Source organism: Apium graveolens, chromosome 2 (assembly GCF_009905375.1).
Source record: "Apium graveolens cultivar Ventura chromosome 2, ASM990537v1, whole genome shotgun sequence".
In the NCBI taxonomy this organism is placed as follows: Eukaryota; Viridiplantae; Streptophyta; class Magnoliopsida; order Apiales; family Apiaceae; genus Apium; species Apium graveolens.
In genome coordinates this window covers 284828745-284852824 of record NC_133648.1, presented here as the reverse complement: position 1 = coordinate 284852824, position 24080 = coordinate 284828745, and positions in this window count along the sequence as shown.

Here is a 24080-nt window from a genome sequence, read left to right as displayed (position 1 = left end):
GGACTAAAGATAACCTAGTGGTCAGTCGATGAGCTCCGTAGAGTTCCAACAGGAAGACCTGAGTGTCGAAATTGAATCCAATGAGATCTAGTGATTGGATGTTAGAGCCTGAGCAGCAAAGTCGGCTCAGAGTTAATCAGTAATAGTTGTAAAGCCTTGTAAGGCAAGTATTTCTGAACTTTTCATCAAAGATATATTACCAATGTTTTCGAACTATTTTATAACATGTCGCTAGTATTCAAAATAACTCTTGTTTACATTGCAAGTGCATTAAATTATTTACCCTTGAATCCCTGATTTTTCTTGATCTTGGGCCGTAAGCCTTATTCTTTGTAAACCATCCTTTGTTGATCCTCAGACACCAAACCACACAAATATGATACTATTTCCCAAATGTTTAACTAGCAAACACCAAGCACCAGAAGAAGATGGTTTAAAAACACATAAACTTTTATACTCCAATCATTCTTAGTAACATCAAAGAACCATATCCTGAAAAATTATTACTGGTTTGATACCTGACCTTTGTACAAACTGAAAACCGTTTCTTATACATACCCTAATATACTTTTGAGATATCCATGAATTTTCTTACGTTTTTATGCAAATGTTTAACCATCATCGATTATGATCTTATTTTATTGAATCATATTGTTATCATATTGAACTGCTTTAGGATTGGATAGTTTTTATATATGTGGACCAGATTCGTGGTCAGACCATACCAATGGTCAAGTTAGGCCAATGTGTGCCTTGGATCCAGTAATTAGAGCAGTGTTGTGTGCTTGCTCGGGGTTAGTGCGTGACTGATCAGCAGCCTAACCTTGGTTTTTAACACTTAAAATGAATATCCAATTCTAATGAATAGTTAAAAAGGAACTTGATTCCTTTGAATCATCTCATTTGATCATGGTTTAACCACAGTTATCGTTATCATGACTTGCTGAGCTAGATAGCTCACCCTTGCGATTCTTTTATATATTTTACAGTTTAAAAGAATATGGATGATAGTGAAGTTCCTCAGTCTAAAGTGCGGACTAAGGTTCCAATCGAGTTGGATCGAGCTAGCAGAAGTTTCATGCGGTAAAGAGATAGTCAGATTGTAAGAATGATTTTATTATCAATTGTAAGTTAAATTAGTTGGGATTTGGTACGATGTAATAATTAAGGTTGTGGCTTGTTGTCATACTTTAACCTGTTGCGATCCGTGGTTTTGTGAAGCAGGGTCATTATAAATAATATTTCTTATACAGGTTGATATATATTATGTTTGTGTTGTGGACCCCAAACTTCTGACCCGGGTTTGGAGGGCGCCACATCTTCCATAATAAAATTCTTGAACTCAGTGCCATTATCACTTCTTATGATTTTCACAGAGTCTTTTACCAATTTATCCAGTTGTTTGACATGATCAATCAAGATAGATGCAGTTTCACTTTTTGTGTGCAAGAAATACACCCATGTGTATCTGGTGAACTCATCCACTATGACCATAGCATATTTCTTCTTTGCAATAGATATGACATTCACTGGACCAAATAGATCAACATGTACTAGGTGATAAGGCTCAAGAATTGAAGATTCAGTCTTGCTCTTGAATGAAGATTTTCTTTGTTTTGCCTTTTGACATGAATCACAAAGGCCATCAGATACAAATACTGATTTAGGAAGTCCTCTCACAAGATCTTTCTTGACTAGTTCATTTATATTGCTGAAATTTAAATGAGAGAGTTTCTTGTGCCAATCCCAGCTTTCTTCAATTGATGTTTTACTTAACAGACAGATTGCAGAACCATCAGAACTTGTTGAAAGCTTGGCTTCATAAATGTTACCATGCCTGTATCCTTTCAGAACAACTTTGCCTGTATATTTGCTTATAACTTCACAGTGTTCTTCAAAGAAATCCACATGATAACCTCTGTCACATATTTGACTAACACTCAGCAGATTGTGTTTAAGTCCTGAGACTAGAGCTACTTTTTCAATGATGACATTCCCAAGATTGATATTGCCATATCCATAGTTTTTCCCATGTTGCCATCTCCATAAGAAACACCTGGTCCAGCTTTCTCCACAAAGTCTGATAGCAGGGCTTTATTTACAGTTATATGTCCTGAACATCCACTGTCCAGAACTAGGATGTTTTTCCTGTTGCCCTGCAATCACAAAGACCACTAATGATTAGTTTTAAGGACCCAGACTTGCTTGGATCCTTTGGCCTTGTTAAGTTTGTTAACATTTGCAGCGGATTTAACATCAGAGTTTATGTTAACATTTTTCTTATCAAAATTTACAGTATCAGACTTTGCATCAGTATTTACACTAGAAGGAATAATGCTAACTTTCTTTAAAGAAGGTTTTATTTGATAATAATCATAGTACAAACTATGATATTCCTTACAAGTATAAATGGAATGCCATAAACTACCACAATGAAAACAAGGATTTTGTGGCCTATATCTAATAGACTGATTCTTAACTCCTGACTTAGAAGGTAAGGGGTTTATATTCTTATTCTTCCTGCAAAAAGAAGCCAGATGGTTAGAATTTACACAGTTATAACATTTCTTTCTAGGAGCATTAGGAACAGGCTAATAATCATTGCTTTTATTCACGCCTTCCTTTCCATTCCTATTTTTCCTAGGTGGCTTTACCTTGTTTACATTCTTAACATCTTTCAGCTTATGCTTAAGCTGCTTCTTTGTCATTAAGCCTATGTTAACTTCAGTTGGCTTATCCTGTTTTGGTTTGTCAGAAGTTAATTTCTCTTTAACTTCTGATTTATCAATATCAGACTTTACAGCTACAAACTTAACAGGATTTACCTTTGGCTTTTGTTTAACAACTATAGGCTCAATTTCTACAGTTCCATTATTATTCTTATCATCTCCAAAACCTAAGCCCTCTTTCCAGTTTCCACTACTTAACAAATTCTGAGTTGTTCTTCCAGAGTTAGTCCAAGTCCTGATAATCTCTCTTTCCTTTTCTAACTCAGTTTTTAGAGATTGATTCAATTTTAACACTTCATCTCTAACATAAAAAGCATCATCTCTTTCTTTCTGAGTTTGATGGAACATAACTAACTCCTTTTCTAAATAGTCATTCCTTTTTTTAAAAGCCAAATTTTCAGAAGTTAACCTTTTATATGTTAAAGTTTAATCTCTATAAGTAATGAACATGGATTTAAGATATCTTCTCAACTCAGTAATATCATCAGTATGAAAAGCATAAGTTGTTTGAGGTACCTTTAACTCAGCAGCTTCAGAACTGCTATCAGCATTTGCCATCAAAGCATAGTTCACCTCACTTTCAGAATCTGAAGTGTCTGTCCAGCTTTTCTTCTTTGTTACAAGTGCCTTGCCTTTGTCACCTTTTCCTTTCTTACAGTCAGGAGATATGTGGCCTTTCTCACCACAATTGTAGCATTTAACATTTGAGTAATCTCCCCTGTCAGACTTTCCAGCTTTGCCTTCAGATTTTCTTAATCCCTTCTTATCAGAACTTCCACTTTTCCAGGAAAACTTCTTCCCCCTTCTGAATTTCCTGTAAGCTATCTTTGTGATAGCCTTCACCATAAGAGTACACAATTTCATCATCTCTTCATCATCATCCATCTTAGATAGACTTTCAGTTTCTGAATCCTCATCACTATCAGAACTTGATGACTCAGTATCAGACTTTGTGATGAGAGCCTTTCCTTTGCCTTTCTTTGAGACAGGCACTTTAGGGGATTCCTCCTCAGCCTTAAGAGCAATTGTCCTTGACTTTCTCCCATGCCTCTTGCTTCTTTGATCCATCTCAAGTTCATGAGTTTTGAGCATACCATAAAATTCATCAAGAGTAGTTTCATCAAGAGCATAGTTGTCTCTTATAGTAGTTGCATTCAAGTTCCAACTTTCAGGAAGAGCTAAAAGGAATTTAAGATTAGTATCCTCAAGATCATATTCCTTATCCACCAGTGACAGATCATTCAAGAGTTTGACAAATCTGTCATATAAACCAGTTAATGACTCATCAGGTTTTGAGTCAAAGTGCTCATACTCTTGAGTGAGTATAGTCCTCCTGTTCTTCTTAACTGAATCAGTTCCCTGGCATCTTGTCTCCAAGGCATCCCATATCTCCTTTGCAGTCTTGCAGTTAATTACCCTGTTTGACATGACATTATCAATGGCACTATGCAGCAAATGTCTTACCTTTGCATCCTTTGCAATAGATGAGATATCTTCAGCTGTATATTCACTTTTCTCCTTTGGTGCAGACTGTGTTGGCTGATCTGCAACTACAACAGAGAGCTTGGTTGGCTTATGTGGTCCTTTATTAATTCTGTCAAGGTATTCTGGATCTGTAACTTCCAGAAGCATAGACATCCTTACCTTCCATATGGGATACTCAGAAGGTTTCAGTATAGGAACCCTAATAGTCTCATATCGATTATGGATTTGAGTCTTTGGAGTTTCTTCAGTTTGGTGGGCTTGGTTGGAGTTTGTGTTTCTTCAGACATGATTGTTTTTGGATCTTTACTGTATGTATGTTAACAGATTGCTCTGATACTACTTATTAGGTCACACACACTGTAGAAGAGGGTTGAAGACAGTGTCTAGTACAATCAAATCGAATTAAGAACACAAGTATGAAACACAGGATAATCTTATTAATAAAACAATATTACAATGGAACTGTTCTCTCTCAGTGATGAACAAATATCACGAGAGCTGCTAGGGTTACAATGAATAATATTCTCGAATAAGATCACACATATAGTGTAAACCCTATATTGTGTTTATATAGACACACAATTATAAGATAATCTTCTAATTGATATCAAATATGATTCTGCATTCTAAAATATATCAACTAGTTATCTTTTCTTCCAAGTATTCTATTCTTCATAGAATTCTTCTTCATGGATATCTCTTCTTGTTTTAGTCTCGATCTTCTTTCCTTTCAATCAACCGCCTTCCTTATCTGAAAGTCTCCTTACGTCCTGATATTATCTTCTGATAAATATCTTCTGATAACTTAAGTTCTGACAACTTAAGTTTTGATATCTTAAGTCCTGACTTCAGTATAAGTACTGATTTCCAGTTAAGTCCTGATTTTTCCTGTTATTTAAGATCTGAAAACTAAACACAAATCATTATTAAACATGACATCACAAATATATCTAACAATGTATTTAATTTTTAGTGTTGCAAGTGTGATCAAATGATATATTTATGTTAGTAAAAACATGAAAAAGTGTTACAATAAATACCATAGTGTTAAAAAACAATGTTATAATAAGATATAAAATGTTACCAAAAGATTGAACTGTTTTATACCTAGTGTTACAGTAGCAAATATGATGTTGCAAAAGAGTTTATTATAACATACTTTTAAGTGTTACTAGATCTTTAAGGGTGTTGCAATAAAACTATTGTTACACCCGCATTATGTTATCATAAATATTTAAAGTGTAACCATAAGTGGTCTTTTGTTACACTTTTACCAATGTTACCAAAGATCCAAAAAGTGTTACCATATACCCCTATTGTAGCAGGGGCAAACCCAACACCCACAAATTTTCAAAAAAGTGTAACCATAGCCAAATTTTTTGCTTTAGGTAACATTTTTTGGTCATTTTAACACTTTTTTGGTGTTGCTATAGGTCAGGTATGGTGTAGTGCTTGGCCCCTAATCTTGTATTCTTCAAGCTACTTTTGTTGTCTTTCCAATTCAGTGAGTGAATTATTTGTTGACTGATAATCTTGAATCTTGAACTTGTCTGTATTGTGAATTATGAGATAGGTTGTCGAGGTCTCCTTTTATTTTGTAGAGAAGTGACATATTGATAAGTGAAATGGCTTATCAATATCTCGAGTTCTCAACATATATAAATGACTTATAGAGGTCTCTAGTTCTCAATATATAGAATAACTTATCGACATCTCTAGTTCTCGATATAGGCTTTTGACTTGTCGACATCTTGAGTTCTCTACATGAGGATTTTGACTTGTTGATATCTCTAGATCTCTACATTAAGAAATGACTTGTCGATATCTCCAGTTCTCTACATAGACATTTTGACTTGTCGATATCTAAGATCTCTACATGTAGGTTGACTTATCGATATCTCTTGGGACTTCTCGATAAGTCATTTTGGAATTCTCGACAAAATTCTCGATATCCCTTGATCTGTGACTTGTCGATATCTGACTTAGAACATTTTTCTTAGAACAACTTTATTCATATCCAAGCTACTACACTTCTCTTTGAGGCATGATCAGGATTTGATCTTCTTCCAGAGTTTATTCTTCCAGAGTTTATTCCTTAGCCTGAAGGCTATTCACAGAAAAATCCCCCAGTCTAATCTACTAAACATTTTTACAGACTCAAGGAATACAATTATAGAATAAAAATATAGATTATCGAACGACTTAACCTTAGGGCTGTCAATATGACTTAGTCTCGTTATATACATGCATTTCTTGTACAACAATCTCCCCCAATTTGTGAGAATGTTATTTCCCAACAATGCAACACCAGAATTACAGAAGGTGGGGGGGGGGTTGAATGGAATTCTGTTTTTTAATGAAAAAATCTTTATAAAATATACAACTGTGTTTTTGAATAAGCAAGAATGCAAATAAAGCTTTTGAAGTATTTTGTAACGACCGAGGAATTACGCTTGTATTATATTATAATAATAATAAATTATGTGTATTATTATGTGATTAAATGTGTTAAGTTGTTGAACCCTGACTGCTATGTGTTATGTGTTGGTTGTTTTGATCCAAACGTGTTTTGGATATTTATTGAGCGTTCTATCGTCAGTTATATATATTATATCAAAACCTGTACAGCTCAAAACTATGTTTTAAAAGCCCGTATTTCAAACAAAATCATTGGCCCTATTTTGCCAAAAATGCCCTATACCGTATCGCTATTCTGAACCCCTAGACGTTTTACCAATTGACCTTTTTCGCGAAAAACGACTTTTTCCGGACCCCTTCGGGTACCAAAAACCCCACAAAAATCACATTTTTATTTTTATATGATCATGAAATTATCATATATCATTTTTCTTTGCATTTTTGTAATATTCATAATTTTTGGGAGTTTTTAGCATTTATTTTGTATTTATTGGATATTTAAAAATTCAATATTAATACCCAAAAAAATTATAAAAATTGGGGCCAAATATTTTTATTAGGAGTGTAATTAGACCCTTAATTTTATTTAGGGGTATTATTTTCATAAATATAAATACCAGATTTATAATTAATTATTCATTTAATTACTATTAAAAATCAGAAAAAAAAAATATAATAAAAAGAAAAGGGGTTAGGGTTTGAGTGAAGAACAGGGCATGAGAATCAAAGTCAATTTTGATCGTGATTCCGGCATCCAAATCGAACGTGTGAGTACTCGTTTTGAAGCCTGTGATTCATAGTTTTCAATTATGTAATCATTTTTGTTGTTTGATTTCTTGTTTTTAATTTCGTAATTTTCGGGTTTAGTTCTTGAATTCGGGTTTTGTGATTGAGTTGTTGTTGGATGTTTTGATGATTACGAGCAGTTAGATCGTTGTTTTGCGAGTCGAACGGCACCGGTTTCGTGTTTGTTGGTGTCCGTTTCTTGGTTGTCGGAGAAGCGGCGACGCCGCCGCTGTTCGTGTTCGCCGGTCTGGTTCGACGGGGAGGAAGGACGAAGGAAAGAGGAGGACGTCCCTGTGGTGTTTTCGGTGAAGAACGAAGCAAAACCAGCTTGGAACCGTGGTGTTTGGACGTTGTTTTGGTTCGCCGGATTTTCACCGGAAAATCCCCGCCGGCGTCGGGTTTCTGGGCAGCCAGGAGTGTTCTTCGTCGACCCGGGTTCGACCCGGTTCCAACCCGGAAATCGACCCGGGTTTGATCCCCAAAACCTGAAACCAATTCCCTGAATTGTGTTTTTGATCTATTAATTATTTATTTATATTTTAGTAAATCAAAATCAGATTTTAAAAATTCTAATAATTAATTAAAAATTAGTTCTAAATTCTGAAAAATAGTATTAATTTCTGAATTATTTTATTAATTTATAAATTCGAATTTAATTATTTAATTAATTATTTAATTAATTATCTAATTATTTATTAGTTATCTAATTAAGTAATAATTAGGTAATTAATTAATAGTTAGGTAATTAATTAATAAATAAGGATTAAATAATACAATTATTGATCCAATAATTAGTTAATATTGCGAATAGTGATTCGATAATAAGAATTATTATTCGAGCGTTAGTTATTCGAGAATTCGCGAGTAGCTCGTATTTATACGAGTAGTTGCTCGTTGAATTATGATTCGAATAATATTTATTTATTCGATAAGTATTGTATCAGTTAGTTGTATCGATTTTTATTTATAAATAATCGATTTGATCGAGTAAGTATTATTAATTTGTAAATAATTGTAATAAATAGTAATTAATTCTAATAATTAGGGATTAATTATTTTAAAATACAATAATTATTAATTAATTATGTAAAAATATAATTAAGGATTATTTAATTATAATTAATTATTAATTAATTAAATCTTGTTTAATTCATAATAATTCAACCGTTAGTCTGATTCGAGCGAAACGAAGACCCCTGGACTCAGAAAAATGAGACGAATCCAATAAAAATAGTTGTAAGTTATAATTTCTTCTGAAAGAAAGTGGTTTGGTGATAATTGGTAGTTCGTAGGTCCTAGTAGGGGTATAATTGAGCTGAATAAATCCCGAAAAATTATAATAAAATCAGATAAGACTAGTAATACAGGTATAAGCCTAGAATTGATTCTAAAAATAATTATAAATCTAGAAATTAATTATGTGCTTTACGTGCTACGTGCTTTATGTGATTATGTGAATAGATGTGCTGTATAAATGTATGTATATATATATGCGAGTCAGATAGAAACGCATGGGTAGACTGATAAGGTTGCGTGATATCAATTCAAGATACACGTATGTAGTAAATTATCTAAACACCTATCTTTCCATGATTTGTTCAATGTTAGCAAGGCAGAGCAAGCTAGGGTCAGAAGGCAGTGAGTTAAACCAGGTTAAGTACGCGCAAGGCAAGTTTTCCCCTATTCTAAATTCAGAATAGTGATTTATATTTCCTTTCTATCGTATCGATTCTCTTTGATAATCATTGTTCATATACACTGTTACCTACTTATTATCACTTGTTCCATTTCATTTCAATGCTTGATTTACCCAATTTATTGAATTCCCTGTTCATATTTCAATTCCTTTACCCTTGTTACATATAGTCTGGTATATCCTGGTGTTGGGATATATCAATAGCATTCCGATTATTCCGGATGCTAAGCCTTGGACTGGATGGTTACTTTACGGACTGGGTTTTACCCAGACCATTATTTAATAGGCCATAGTTGCCTGAGTACTCCTAATGTTGGTTGGGTCTATGCAGTTGGGTATAGATCCGCACTATATTCTGACTGATCAGCAGGTTATAGTGCATATGTTGGTTCTTGTTCCAGTCTTGTTCATTTGGCACTCGCCAGTGTTGGCAAATTATTATCATATACAGATACAGATGGTTGTTCAAACCAGCAGCTTATTGGTTCATTTATTTCTCTCTCTTTATAATATATATATATATATTGTTGCAGGCTTGTTGAGCAATTTTGGCTCATTTCTTTTATTATCACTCCTATTGTTTTACAGTTAAGGTAGAGAATGAAACCCATCAGGACCCGCATAGTCAAGAAGCGAGTCAAGCAGCGGGACCCTCTTATACCAAGAGTGTTCCTTCCTATTCCCGAAGAGAGTTTTGAAGTGCCAGATCAGGTGTAGCAGGATAAGTAGTAATGTTGGGTTGAATAAAAGTTTTGTGTAGTTTGAATAGAAGATTGTGTAGTGAAACTGTAGATAGAATAAAGTTTTGTAACAAAGGGAGTTCTTGAGACAAGTTTTATTTAGTTGGGTTTGTAATAAAGTGTAGTGCATGATTCTTGTTTTCAAACTCAACCCTTAAAAGATCCTGAGTAGTGATAGTTCGGGGTAATTATTGTATTTATATTCCGCTTGTGCAGGTATAGTTGGTAATTATTGTTAATAATGCCCCAAATCTATACCCCGGATTTGGAGGGTGTTATATATTTTACTCACACAAAGTAAATAAACACAATGTTTAAAAACTTTCTGGTGGATTTGTCTTTCCCCCCAAAGATGTATATTTGAAGTAATCTATGTGATGCAAATTGCACACAGCTGCTTACAAATATTTTTTTTACAACTTTGAACTTGAGAGTATTTTCTAAATATACAGCTTGCTTTACTCTTGAGTTCTTACTTCTTATCCAAATACTTGCTACAGTTGATTTATACTAAACCAAGTTTACATGTGCAATAAAACAAGAGTAATATTTCTAACTGCTAGGTCTATGCACATGCTTCTTCATTTCTCGGTCCAATGCAATCCAAGAAAGATATAGCATCTTTGAATGTCCTTGTTTTGCATGGAAATAGAAATGCGTCATTTTCTTCTAAAACCTGTAAGCATGCTGCCACATTCCTTTTATGCACTGCCAATTTATATGACTCTGTCAACCTCTGTTAAGTCACTATCAACTACTATCTTGTTGATCATACATTGAAGATTTATTGATGTTATATGTTGAAGCTTCATTGTTGTCATCCATTGACACTATACTAGTGCCATCCGTTGAAGCTTTCTTGTTAGCATCAGTTGGAGCTTTATCTGATATCAGTTGAAGACCTCTTGACTAGCTTATCCGTTGAAGGCATATTGAGTCATCCGTCAAAACTTGTAGTTTAGTAGTTGAAGATATTTCCTTAGCAGTTGATACTCTTTCACTTATACAAAATTACAAGATGTTTTATATCCACACTTAGCCCACCTATTTTGTATATCTTGCTAGTAGTTGAAATAACCCTAATTTTTGTAAATATTTGAAACCCTGATGAATAGTAAATTTTGCTGATTTTTGTTGATTGTAAAATATTATCAGACGACCATATGTAGAAGTTCTGTTATGAAAATTCTGAGTACATATTAGTATTTCTTAATGAAATTGAGTGTATGTAAAGGTCGTCAGATCTAAAAAATGAGCACTTTGATTTTCCCCGAAAATCCACCAGACACCGAAGAAATTAAGTATAAAGTGTTAAGATCAAAGTAAATAAATCCAGGGATTATAAAAGAAGATTACTAAAGGAATAAAAGATATTAAGAAGGGTTTAGGGAAAACCCTAATGATAAGAGCACAGTTATGTTCCCTCAAATGATCAACGAGAATGAGAGTTAAGCGAACCGTAAAATAAATAGCGATCAAGGAACAAGATTATGCACGTAACAAGAGAGATTAACCAAGCAATTAGCAATAATCAACATGATTAAAATAAGGTGACATCATCATACCATAAGATTAAGACATGTAGCATGGAGATGAGGTCATCAAGATGATGCAATCACTTTATCAAGTTAATTAATCAAGTAGACCACTTGGTTAATTCACAACCAAGCAATTAACACCAATATCAATATTAACCAAGCCAAAGTCTTCCCCCTATTTCTCTTCATTTACTCTCCGCTTTATATAGAAAATGAAGGGAAAAAAATCAAAACCCAAGCTCTAGTCCACCATAATTTAAGAGGTTAGTTTTTATAGATTCTATATTTCAAAACTAAGAAGAGCCATGCATTTAAGCTCAAAAATCCATGACTATCTTAGTCAATTAATTTATTAAAGATGATGATGAATAGTAACCTTCAAGAACTAAATTTGTTTTTCTTATGTTTCTTCAAAGATCCAAGCTTATTAAGGGTACCTTGAGGCTTCCTAGTGATTTTCCACTCTTCAAGGAAGGTATAAAGCTTCAAAACTCTAAGTATTAAGTTGGGTTTGATTGAGTTTTAAGATGTTTTGATGATTGTTAGTAGATGAGAGGATCAAACATGATTAGTTATGTATGTTAAGTTATTGTTGTTGATTATTGAGCCATGACTATACTTAGTGTTAAAGTTATGATCCATGGATATTTTTATAACGATCTGTATTTTCGTATTATTAAAAAGTATAGATATTAAATAAATAAAATAAGTTATGACTCCGCCAGCTATGTGTTGTGTTAATATTAATTATGTGTGACTTAGTTGTGTTGTGTTGTGTTAATATTAATATCAATTGTGGAGTCATATTATTTTTTTTTTGCTTTTAAATTTTTTTTATTAAAGGTTTGTTTTCATAAATATTGATATTATCTTTAAAAATATTTTTATGGCTTTGTAATTTCAATAATTATTTATAGGAAATTATATAATTTAGAAAATAATATTCCGTCAATTATTTAACCATAAATGATTTTCTGATTAGATTTAATTACGGGTTCAATGTTAAATTCGAAAATGTTTTCAAAATTATAAAATTTTTATTCTATTAGTTTTCAATTATTCTGAGAATTTTAAAATTATTTTGGTAAGTTTTTGGGTTATTTTCACCCGGAAATTGTTTCGTTAAACAGCAAAGTACGGAATAAAATCAGGCTGTCGGGGGGTATGTGTCATGTGTTATACACGCGTCAATCTCTCAGTAATCCACTAGATATGTGGTAGGATGTGATAAAAAAATTAAAATAAAATAAAATAAAACAAACAAAACCCTGTCTTTCTATCCTCTCCTCACTCTCTTCCTTTCTTCTCATCTATCCCATCAATCTCTCCCCTCGACTCTCGTCTTTCTCCTGCTCTAAATTCCTCTCCCTTTTTCTTTTCTGTCCCTCTGTTTTCCCTGTTCCCTCCCGCCGTTGTTTTCATTTTCTTTGGTAATTGCCGCCGATTCTCTATTTTCCGGCCTGTTTTCCGGTACCACAGCCGCCTGTGTTTCTTGGTATTCAGGCGTGTATACTTATATGTATATACCTTTATGTTTATTGTTGATGGTTGTTGAAGTCTGTTATTCATTTTTGTAAAATCCAAATTATTGGCTGATTTTTGGTAAAAAATTCGAATGAACTTCTGTGATTTTCGGATTTTGAATTTTTTTCTTATTATTCATTTATTCGGAAAAATTTCATCGATGGAATTCGTGTTGGAAACCAAAATAAGTGGGTAGCACCGAATTTTACCGCCATCAGCGATAAGCCTCGACGAGATGACGGTGGACCGTGATGTTTTAACTGAGTCCTACAAAAATTTTAAAATATTATTCAGTAAATTATTTTCGAAGTTCTAGTTAGTTGTTTTGGTGAATAATAAATTGTGTCTTTGTGTTGGTTACTTGGATTGTGTTGATTGTGATTGGTTGTGTCGATATGATATCAACTAGTAGTCTGATAAATAGAGGAAATGTTTCTCGATTTCTGAGAAATTATATAATTTCGGAAATACGGGAATGCATCCTGTAATTGTCGGGAATACCAATCGAGTATATAATTATAAAATATTTTACGAAAACTACTTTCATGTCGTGATGGAATATTTTTGAAATCAGTTACATGTAATAAATAAAAAAGTGATGTCACTTGGTGAAATATTTTGCAAAAAGAGTCTGATGACCCTTTTTTTTGTACAACGGTTATACATATTTTCTGAAAATAACTACCCAACCGCCGAATTTTAAATATGTAATCTCTATCTGTTTTGTATATTGAGATAGTACGTATAAATACGAGTCGGGTTATTATATCGTAAGGGTAGAATTAATAGTGAGGATATGTCAAGCATAAATGATTGTATAATTTAGGGTATTTTGATTCCATAGGTTCCAGTTGAAAGACCAAAGCCCCGAAGTCAGTCTAAGGATAACCTAGCGTTCCGTAGTTAAAGCTCAGCAAGGCAAGTACCTCTGACCATATCTTTTATGGTTCGGTGATCTATATGAATAAATTGTTAATTTAAATTTTGTATCGGAACATAATGTTCTGAGTTACGTATTCCCTGTTGTTATAAATCTCTATTTAAATCATATTTTAGGGGAAAAGTAACTTACTGGAATACCTATCTCAAAATTGTGATTGATATTGGTAAATGTTTAGAAATGTGTTGTTAAATTTTGTGATAAAAGTTATTTTAAAGAGATAAGTATAATGAATTTGAAAACTGGATAAAAAGGGATCAGATATTGGAGTTGTGTAAGAGGCCATTTTAACGGCCCAACGTGGAGGCGTAAGAGGTTAAGTCGGTTATGCACAGTTTTTGAACCGATTAATCCAGCGTGATAGAGACCCAACTAGTCTTTAAGTTCCGGAACACCTATTCTGGATGGACGCCTAGAACCGTGCGGTATTGATAGACTGATCAACTATCTTCACCTGTGAACGTCCAATGTATCTGATTATGGTTTTGTGGTTCCTGTAATGGAAAAATGGTTTTGGTTCCTTTAATGGAATAGATGATTTGAAAATGGAAATTGCATGCTAAAATTGGACTCTGGTATTTAAGCAACACATGATTTATGCTACATTTTAAAGAGCATGATAATTTTGATGATATCCAGTTTTCCTCGGTTTTAAACATGAATGATTTTATGATTTCTGTTCCCATAACTATTTAGCATAAAGTTTTATATTCTATTTATTATATATAGGTACTGCTGAGCAATTGATTGCTCGCCCTTATAAATTATATATATTTTAGATGCCTAGAGATCGAGTGCCTGCTAGAAGATCTATTGTTAACTGTAGCCAGGGCAGAGTGTTACCTCCTCCTCTATTCAGATCCTATGAGGTAGTTTAAATCAGAACAGATGTGTGAGTTGGTTGTATAATATATCTGTTTTATTAATTATACGTGACATCAACTCTTGACCCCAGAGTTGAGGCCGTCACAGGTTGGTATTAATGCTACAGGTTTAAGTCCCTGATTTAGGTTAGGAATAGAGTCAAAATCTTTGGAAAACTTTATATAAAAGTGTGAGTCAAGCAACTCATATAGAGGAGCGAGTTTAAGATTCTAGTCGAGGGTTTCGAAGGCGATGACCCTGACATCTAATGATGTTTTGATAGAATTGCCCTAACCTTTTATTATGTCTTACATATATATATATATATTATTGGCAACATCCGATAGAGATCTCTAGTGACTCAGAGGCACCCCCTATGTCCGAGTCTCCATCTCGAGAGTATGAGTCTGATCGTGGCTACCTTTCCTAGACCACCAGTTCCACCTATCCCTACTTCAGGTACTTCATCCCCATAACATATCATATTCACCAGGAAGTTAACAGGGCACTGATTAGAGAATAGAGTCTTGAATTGGCTGTGCATCTAGACCGTGTGCCTGTCGGCCCCTATCAGGGACTAGGTGTACCGTCCCCAGATATTCAGGCTAGGGTGAGAGCCCTTACTCATTCAGCAATTGAGAGACCTAAATTCATTGAACCTTTTGTCATATCTGAGACTAGAGTGATGTAGTATTAGAATTTGGTGGATTGGCTGGTATTTGAGCTCGGAGTGATCGGGGGCAGTGGCTAGGGATTATCTTTAGAGATTGTTAGTTGATAGAACTCGGATGTGTGTGTCCTGTAGAGTCCAGAGTTCTGTAGTTTATTTTCAGCTAGTGTACCGTCAAGTTTTATTGTGTATGTGGATTAATACTGATGTTGTATCTTAAACCCTTATATGCAAATTAAGGTTTCCTAAGTTTTATTTTGTTTTCCGGAATTTTAACATACTAAGTTGCTTATCTGCCCGTAAGGAGGTTAAAACTCAAAGTTGCACACCCAAGGTTGCGCTGAATTTATTATAACCTAAATTTTCCTCCCTATCCACTAAATTTTACTTCAACATCATTTATTTCCTCAATTAATTATTATCATTTGATTGAGACAAACAATGCATATGATTTGACTATTTGTCTTTTTAACAAAAGGTCAGGTGGGGCGCCACACAATTATGTGTTATAAACTATATAGTACTAAGACTAGCCATCTTATATACTTTTATGGTTGCTCTCAATCATATCTAAATATCCCTTCTTTCCTTTATAATTGATTCATTGATTTCAAAATTTCATTTGATACTCTGTGACGCTGAATTTCATCAAAAATCTTTGTAGTTATGAAGCCCTAGTTATATAAAGTGATCAAAAGTTGATCGACAAGGAGGAAAGGAAGTAATAGGAGAAAAATAGGAATTATGGAGAGGAAATAAGATCAAGAAGGATCTAGTCAGAAGTTTTAGAGGAAATTTGGGAAGGATAGAGATAAAGGATTCAGAAGGCAATATTGAGTGTTTCAATTGCGGAGAAAGAGGGTCACTATGCGTCAAAATGCAAAGTGGAGAATCTAGGATATTCTTGTCATAACTGTGGTAAGGTAGGTCACTTTGCCAAGAATTATAGGAAAACTGCCCAAGGAAGTGTGGGAGGTAGTGCATCTAAAGTATCGACATTAAGTACGGCTAGAGTTAGTACTTTTAAGATAAATAAGAGATTAACCGTTTAGGATTCCGATGTAGTGGTAGGTACTCTTTATCTCAACTCTGTACCTGTTAAAGTTCTATTTGATTATGGAGCATCTAAGTCATTCATATATAGGGATTATGTGAACAGAATGGATTTAATGTTGGAAGATTTAAATGAATCCTTGACCATAGAAGTGGCTAGCCAAGATAAGTCTTAGTAAATCAGTTATGTCCTAAATGTCAGGTAGAAACCTTAGGACACTCTTTTTCAGCTGACCTAATACTTTTTGAGTTAGGAGAGTTCAACATAATTTTAGGAATAGATTGGTTGTCCCAACATAAGGCAAAGATTGACTACAAGAAGAAAAGGATTGTTATGTTTACGGAGGGTGAATTATCAAGGACAGAAGCAAGAAAAGAAATTTCTCTCAGTCATGCAAGCAAAGAAGCTGTTAAGACAAGGGTGTGAAGCCTACTTAGCTCATGTAGTGGACACCAAGAATGAGGCCCCTAATATGGATGAGATTCCAGTAGTGAGGGAATTTTTGGAAGACTTTTCAGATGAATTGTCAAAACTGCCAGCAGATCGTGAGATCGAGTTTTCCATTGACTTAGTACCCGGGCAGAACCAGTTTCAAAAGCTCCATATCGGATGGCTCCAATGGAAATGAAGGGATTAGCTAAGCAAATCCAGGAATTGTTAGATAAGGGTGTAATTAGACCAAGTGTATCCCCATAGGGTGCACCAGTGTTGTTTGTAAAGAAAAAGGATGGAAGTATGAGGTTGTGTATTGACTATCGAGAGTTAAATAAGTTGACAATTAAGAATAAGTATCGCTTACCTAGGATTGACGACTTATTTGACCAACTTAAAGGAGCATGTTGTTTCTCAAAGATTGATTTAAGGTCGGGGTATCATCAGTTGAAGATTAAGCCTGAAAATGTACCAAAGACTGCGTCTAGGACAAGATATGGATATTAAAAATTTCTAGTGATATCATTTGGATTAACAAACACACCAGCCGTGTTTGTGGATTTGATGAGCAGGGTGTATAAGGAGTATTTGGATAAGTTTGTGATTGTATTTATTGATGACATCCTAATTTACTCAAGGAGTATGGAGGACCATGCAGAACACTAGAGGATTGCCCTACAAAGGCTAAGAGATCAGCAATTGTATGCTAAGTTTTCGAAGTGTGAATTTTGGTGGGATGAAGTTCAGTTTTTGGGCCATGTAATGGGTAAGGACGGTATCAAGGTGGATCCTGTAAAGATTGAAGCTGTGTCAAAATGGGAACAACCAAAGACCCTGACATAAGTTAGGAGTTTTTTTGGACTGGCAGGTTATTATCGAAGATTTGTAAAAGAATTTTCAAAGATTGCAACCCCATTGACAAAGCTAACCAGAAAGAATGAGAAGTTTATTTGGACTGAGAAATGTGAAGAAAGCTTTCAGGAGTTAAAGAAAAGATTGATAATGGCTCCAGTATTAGCATTGCCAGACGAAACGAGAAATTTTGTAATCTATAGTGATGCTTCTTTAAAAGGTTTAGGTTGTGTGTTGATGCAACATGATAAAGTTATTGTCTATGCATTCAGACAACTGAAACCTCATGAGCAAAAATATCCAGTACATGATTTGGAGTTAGCAGCAATAGTCTTTGTGTTCAAGTTGTGGAAACATTACTTATACGGAGAAAATTATGATATCTATACAGATCCTAAGAGCTTAAAGTATATATTCACTCCAAAAGATTTAAATGTGAGACAAGGGAGATGGTTGGAATTGATTAAGGATTATGATTGTTCTATTAACTACCACCTAGGCAATGACAATGTAGTAGCAGATGCCTTGAGTAGGAAAGAAAGATTGAACGTGATTGAGATCGCCGAGGAATTGGAAAAATAATTAGAAAAGTTAGAAATTGAAGTTCGAACCCCAAGAGATGATAAGGAGCAATTATATGAGATTACTTTCCAGCCAGAACTGATGGAAAAGATTAAAAAGTGTCAGGAGGAGGTAATGGATCAAAGGTTAGATAGTTTCACTGGAGAAGAGATTTGTACCCAGAAGGATAGAAAGGTGTGTTTAGGTTTTCTTCTAGAATATGGATCCCTAATGTGACTAATCTGAAGAATGAGATTTTGCGAGAAGCCCACAATTCCAGGTTTTCTATTCACCTGGGAAGCGCTAAGATGTATCAAGACCTGAAAAAGAACTTTTGGTGGCCAGGAATGAAGAAGGAGATAGCTGATTAGGTTAGTAACTGTCACACATTCCAAAAGGTAAAAGTAGAACATCAAAGGCCAATAGAATTGTTACAACCTTTAGAGATTCGACAATGGAAGTGGGAAGAGATTGTAATGGATTTTGTAGTGGGATTACCAACGAGCAAATCGAATCGTGATGCTATTTGGGTAATTATTGATAGGTTAACCAAGTCTGCATATTTCCTTCCTATTAATGAAAGATATTCTTTGAATAAGTTAGTCAAAATATATTTAGTTGAAATTATGACCAAGCATGGAGTTCCTGTCTCAATGGTTTCTGATCGAGACCAAGGTTTAATTCAAGATTTTGGATAAAATTTCATGAATGTTTGGGAACTAAGTTAAAGATGAGTATTGCTTATCATCCCCAGACATACGGTCAAAGTGAAGGGAAGATACAGACTATAGAAGATATGTTAAAGGTGTGTGTTTTAGATTTTAAAGGGAACTGAGATGATCACTTACCGTTAATAGAGTTTTCTAATAACAATAGTTATCATGCGAATATTGTAATGCCACCTTACAAGGCTTTGTATGGACGAAAGAGTAGATCTCCACTTTGTTGGGATGAAGTTGAGGAGAAGAAATTGTTAGGTCCAGAACTGGTTCAACAGACGAAAGATGCAGTGATACTGATTCAAAAAAAGTTTCAAAGCAGATCAGGACAAACAAAGAAAAAATGCAGATTTACATTGAAATGATATGGAAATAGAAGTTGGGTTATTAGTATTATTAAAAGTTTCATCTTGGAAAGGATTGGTTAGGTTGGGTCAAAAAGGGTAAGTGTTAGGAATATGTTGTGTACTTGATGATAACTTGAACAAAACACCTAGTAGATTTTATTTAAGTGAATTTTGTAGCTTTCAACGGATGATCAATTCAACATCCTATTATTCCCTAACAATACAACAAGAATTACAGAAGGGGGGTTGAATGTAATTCTGGCTACTTTTTCAAGATTTAAAAACATGTCTAACTCGATAAATATATGAGTGTTTATTTTGCAGAGTGTGGAATAACAGAGTTATATGAATCAAAACACAAAATAATAAAACCACAAGCTTTTAAAACTTTCTGGTAGATTTGAAAGTATCCACCAGAGATATATATATCGAATGAGAACTCTGTGAAGCTTGAATAGCTCACAGCTGCTTACAATTAGAACAAATAAACTACAAAGAAATTCTTGACAAGTACAGCTTTTTCTATCTCTCTTAAAAATGTGTTTGCTTAGTTGTGTGTTCTACTAGCTACACTTGGTTTATATTTCACCTAGTTTACATGATAATAAGACAAGATAAAAAACAAAATATATCTAGTCTAACTCCATGCTACTTCACTACTCTATTCCAGCATCTTGAATATCTTCATAATAGCATGGAAATGGTAATGCTTCTTTGTTCTCAAATTCCTGCTTAACAGGCTGCCACATTCCTTTTGCAAACACCCAACATATATGACTGTGTTGTCACTGTCAACAAATATTTGAATTTAATCATCCGTCGGGTACATGCTTGTTATCCGTCGGGTAACTTTGTTGATCATCCGTCGGGTAGCTATTTATCACTTGACTCCATTTTACTTATACAGAATTACAAGACATCTGATATTTATAATTAATCAACCTATTATGCATATCCACTAGTAGTCAACATGACTCATATGCTCCTACAGATTTTTACACAAAGTTGTTTGCAGAAATGTGCTACAATACTTATTTGTTACATAAGCTACTCACCCGGTGGAAGTCAAATTGTCATCCGTCGGGACTATATTAAATCATCCGTCGGGACTATATTTGATTATCCGTCGAGTGCTACAAAATACACTAAGTTAAATCTACTAAGGTGTTTTGTTTAATTTATCATCAAGTTCATAACATATTCCTAACAATCTCCCCCAGTTTATGTCTACTAGAATTGTAGCCATAAATTAAGAGAAACTTGATGATAACAAAACACCCTAATGATACAGATTGAAAGGTAGTAGATAAAACTGATAAGTGCTGCAATATTTACTGAAAATTGAACAAAGCAAAGTATACAAAAAAGTTGCTCACAATCATTATCAAGGTGCTCCTCTAGTCTGAGCAGATAAGTCTATTTCCTTGATTTTCTGGATTTCTTCCCAAGCCTCCTGTTGTTCTCTTCTATCTGATTTTGGAGTTGTCTGTGAAACTCAAGGTCATCAGCTTTTGAGAGATCTAGCATTTCTTGTATTTCCAGTAGAGTCTCATTGCTAGAGATACTCAACTGGTCCTCCAATCTGAAGAATCTTCTTACTCCCTTTTCATCCCTGAATTTCATCAGCCAATAAGGCCTCAAATGCACTCTCTTTCTTGTGAAGGGAATTGACAGAGTTTTTAGTAGTGCATCTTTAGCTTTATTTCTCCTCAGCTCCTCAATCTTCTTTAGAACTAATCTCCTTGCAGTCACATTGTATCCAAAGTTCTTTTTGAAAGACGAGTAGATCTTTATTAGAACAGATTGTCTTTCTTGAAGAATCCTATTAATTGGCCATATTATCTCTTTCCCTTCCTTATATTTAAACACCAGCCTCTCAGAAAGATGTCTGTGAGCATCAATTCCTCTTACTTCTTCCAATTCATCTAAGTAGAGGTTTATGTCAGAGAACTCCTTGATGTCACAGATGTATAACAAATCTCCCTTGTTGACTGTGGATTGAGATTTGGTTAGGGTTTTGGATCTGAGAGTCACGGGCTTCACTTTCTTGCTTGCTCTAGTCTTTGTCTTCTCTGGCTTGTTGAAGATTGAAAAGTTTAGTTCAGGAATTGGCAAACTATCCTAGTCTACTGGTTCATCCTTTGGAATTATGGGCTCACCATGAATATTCCTTGTTGGATCCACCATCTTGAATTCTTCAAATACCATTGAGGGTTTTGATGTCTGAGTTGAAGTTATAGACTTTTTGGGAATGTAGTCTTCCATTTCTTCATCACTGAAGTCCAATTTTCTTTTGGAGTGGAGCTTGTATCTGAATTTTCTTTTTAGTTATGGTTCATCTTGCATGTTCTGATCTTGAAGTTCAGTAATTACAGATGGTTGTGCAGAAATCTCAGTTGTAGTCTTTACAGCTTGAAGTTTGGCGAAGATAGTAGCTTGCTCTTTCTTTTATTTCAGCTTCTTAGCATCTAAGGCAGCTTGCTTCTTTTCTTTCCTGATTCTTTCCTTTTCTTCCTTTTTAACTTCTACATACTGAGGGTGTCCAACCACCACACAGATTTCTTTACCATTTCTGTAAATCTTGGCAATTCTTCTTTTAAGTGCTAAATCAGCCGGATCTTTGAAAAATACAATCAACCTAGCCAACAGCTTCTTCTCATCTGGCTTAGGTGTTTCATACACAATATCCATAGGATTTTTGTCTGAAAATTTTGAGTTGTTTCTTTTAGGCTTCATGATCAGCTTTGCTTTTGGAGATTTTATGCAAGATGTTTGACCCTTTTTTAGATAATTCAAACTCATTTCATTCACAGAGATGTGCTTCACTTGAGAGTGGTGATTAAAGACTTTGTTTGGTTTCTGAATTGGTCCAAATTTCTGTTGAATTTCTGCATCCATTTTCCTCCATTTTTCTTTTAATTCCTTCTCAGTTGCTGCTACATCAATCTTTAGCAGTTTGTCATTTGTTTCCAATTTTGCTACTGTCAGATTTATGATGTCAATGTTGTCCATGGCTGGTGGCTTTGTGAAAGCAATTGTTGGCACAATTACTTTGCTGACTTGGATAATGAGTTGTTTCTCCCCCTCACTAGATGAGCCTTTCTCCCCCTTTTTGTTAGCATCAAGTTGGAGAGTGGAAGGGAGTTGAGCGGCCACCAACTATTGGAGCAGAGCAGTCTGAGTTTCTTGATTAGCAAGTATCTTGGCCATTAACTTCTCCACATCAGATAATCTAGAGTCCATGGCCTCAACCTTTTTATTGAGATCAGCCTCCTTTCTTAGCTTCTGAGCTATCTCAGTCATGGTGGTTCCAGGAAGTCTAGCATCCAACCTTGCTATGAAATTCTGTTTTATTTCAGAGACTTCCTGCTTGATTTCATCCACACTTTGACTGTGTTGGAGAGCTTGTATATTATACAGCCGGAGTGCTTCAAGATGTGCTGTTAGTAGCCTCTTTGTGCTGGCATTTGTGGATGCTTGAATGGCTGTTTGGGTGTCATAAATCAGCTTGAATAGTGTTGATTGGAGATGTGAGTAGGAACATTCTTTTGTTAGCATCCACAAAGGGACATCTGCATCTCCCCCTATGCTCATGCTGTCTTCCTCATCTTCCCCACCAGCATCCCCAAATGAGTCTTCAGCCAGTTTAAAATCACTGCCAGTAGTTGAAGGCATAGCAGTGATTGCATCATTTGCTCTTTATAGAGATTGAGTAGTGTGCACCAAATTGAGTATTCTTTCGGCCTCCTCATTGCCCTGTAAAGCTAGAGTTTGATAAGCTGTAACAAGATGAGTAAATGTCTCAGCATCTAGGGAAATAGAATCTATGACAACTTGATATTCTTGCTGAAATAGTCTTTTCCTTTCTGCATCACTGACATTCATTGACTCACTAGAAATGGTGTCCATCCATATCTCTCATGTACCTGCATTTCTCTCAATCTCTCTCTATTTTGCATCAAAGGCTCCCCTTGGCTTCCCACCCTCACACCCTCACCTTCACCATCTAAGGTGGGACTCCTCTCACTCACTTATGCCAATTCTGAAGAAATAGACTGCATTTGTTCACTCATATTCTCTCCTTTTGCCTGGGAGCAACCCAGCCTCTCACTCAGTTCACTCCCTTCCCTCAGTCCTAAGAGTGATTGCACTACCACTAAGTCTTCTGCACTTGTGATAATTGAAGAAATTTGAAGTTGTTTAGAGACTCCCGACGGATGATGAATATCCATCGGGACAGTAGTATGGCTATCCGATGGATGACTGTTGTTAGGCTTATCCTTCAGGATACAATCACTACTTGACGGATGATGAATATCCATCGGGATAGAAGAAATGAATGAGTTTGGAGTGGAGACTATTGTAGACTCTGTGTAGATTGATGAAAATTTAGGCACAGATGTCTCAACAGACTCAGAAAGAAATGGCAAGTGAGCCAACAAATCATCTAAAAGATGATGCTCACTTGCTGGGATTTTTAGCTTCTCCAAAAGATTTAAAGATGGATAATTTGGAAGTGATGTATTGATCAAGTCAACATCCAGTGAGTGTGTGGGTGAATTTGGTGTTTCATGTGCTTCAATTGTTAAGGATTTTGGTTGTGACTCCATATTTATTGGAGTCACATCAATCTGACTTTGAGAAGGTGCAGTGACCGGGTCTTTAGCTCCAGTTTGCACTGTGTGTTCCCTGTGCATCCCCAAGGGTTTTTGATCTTTTCTTTCT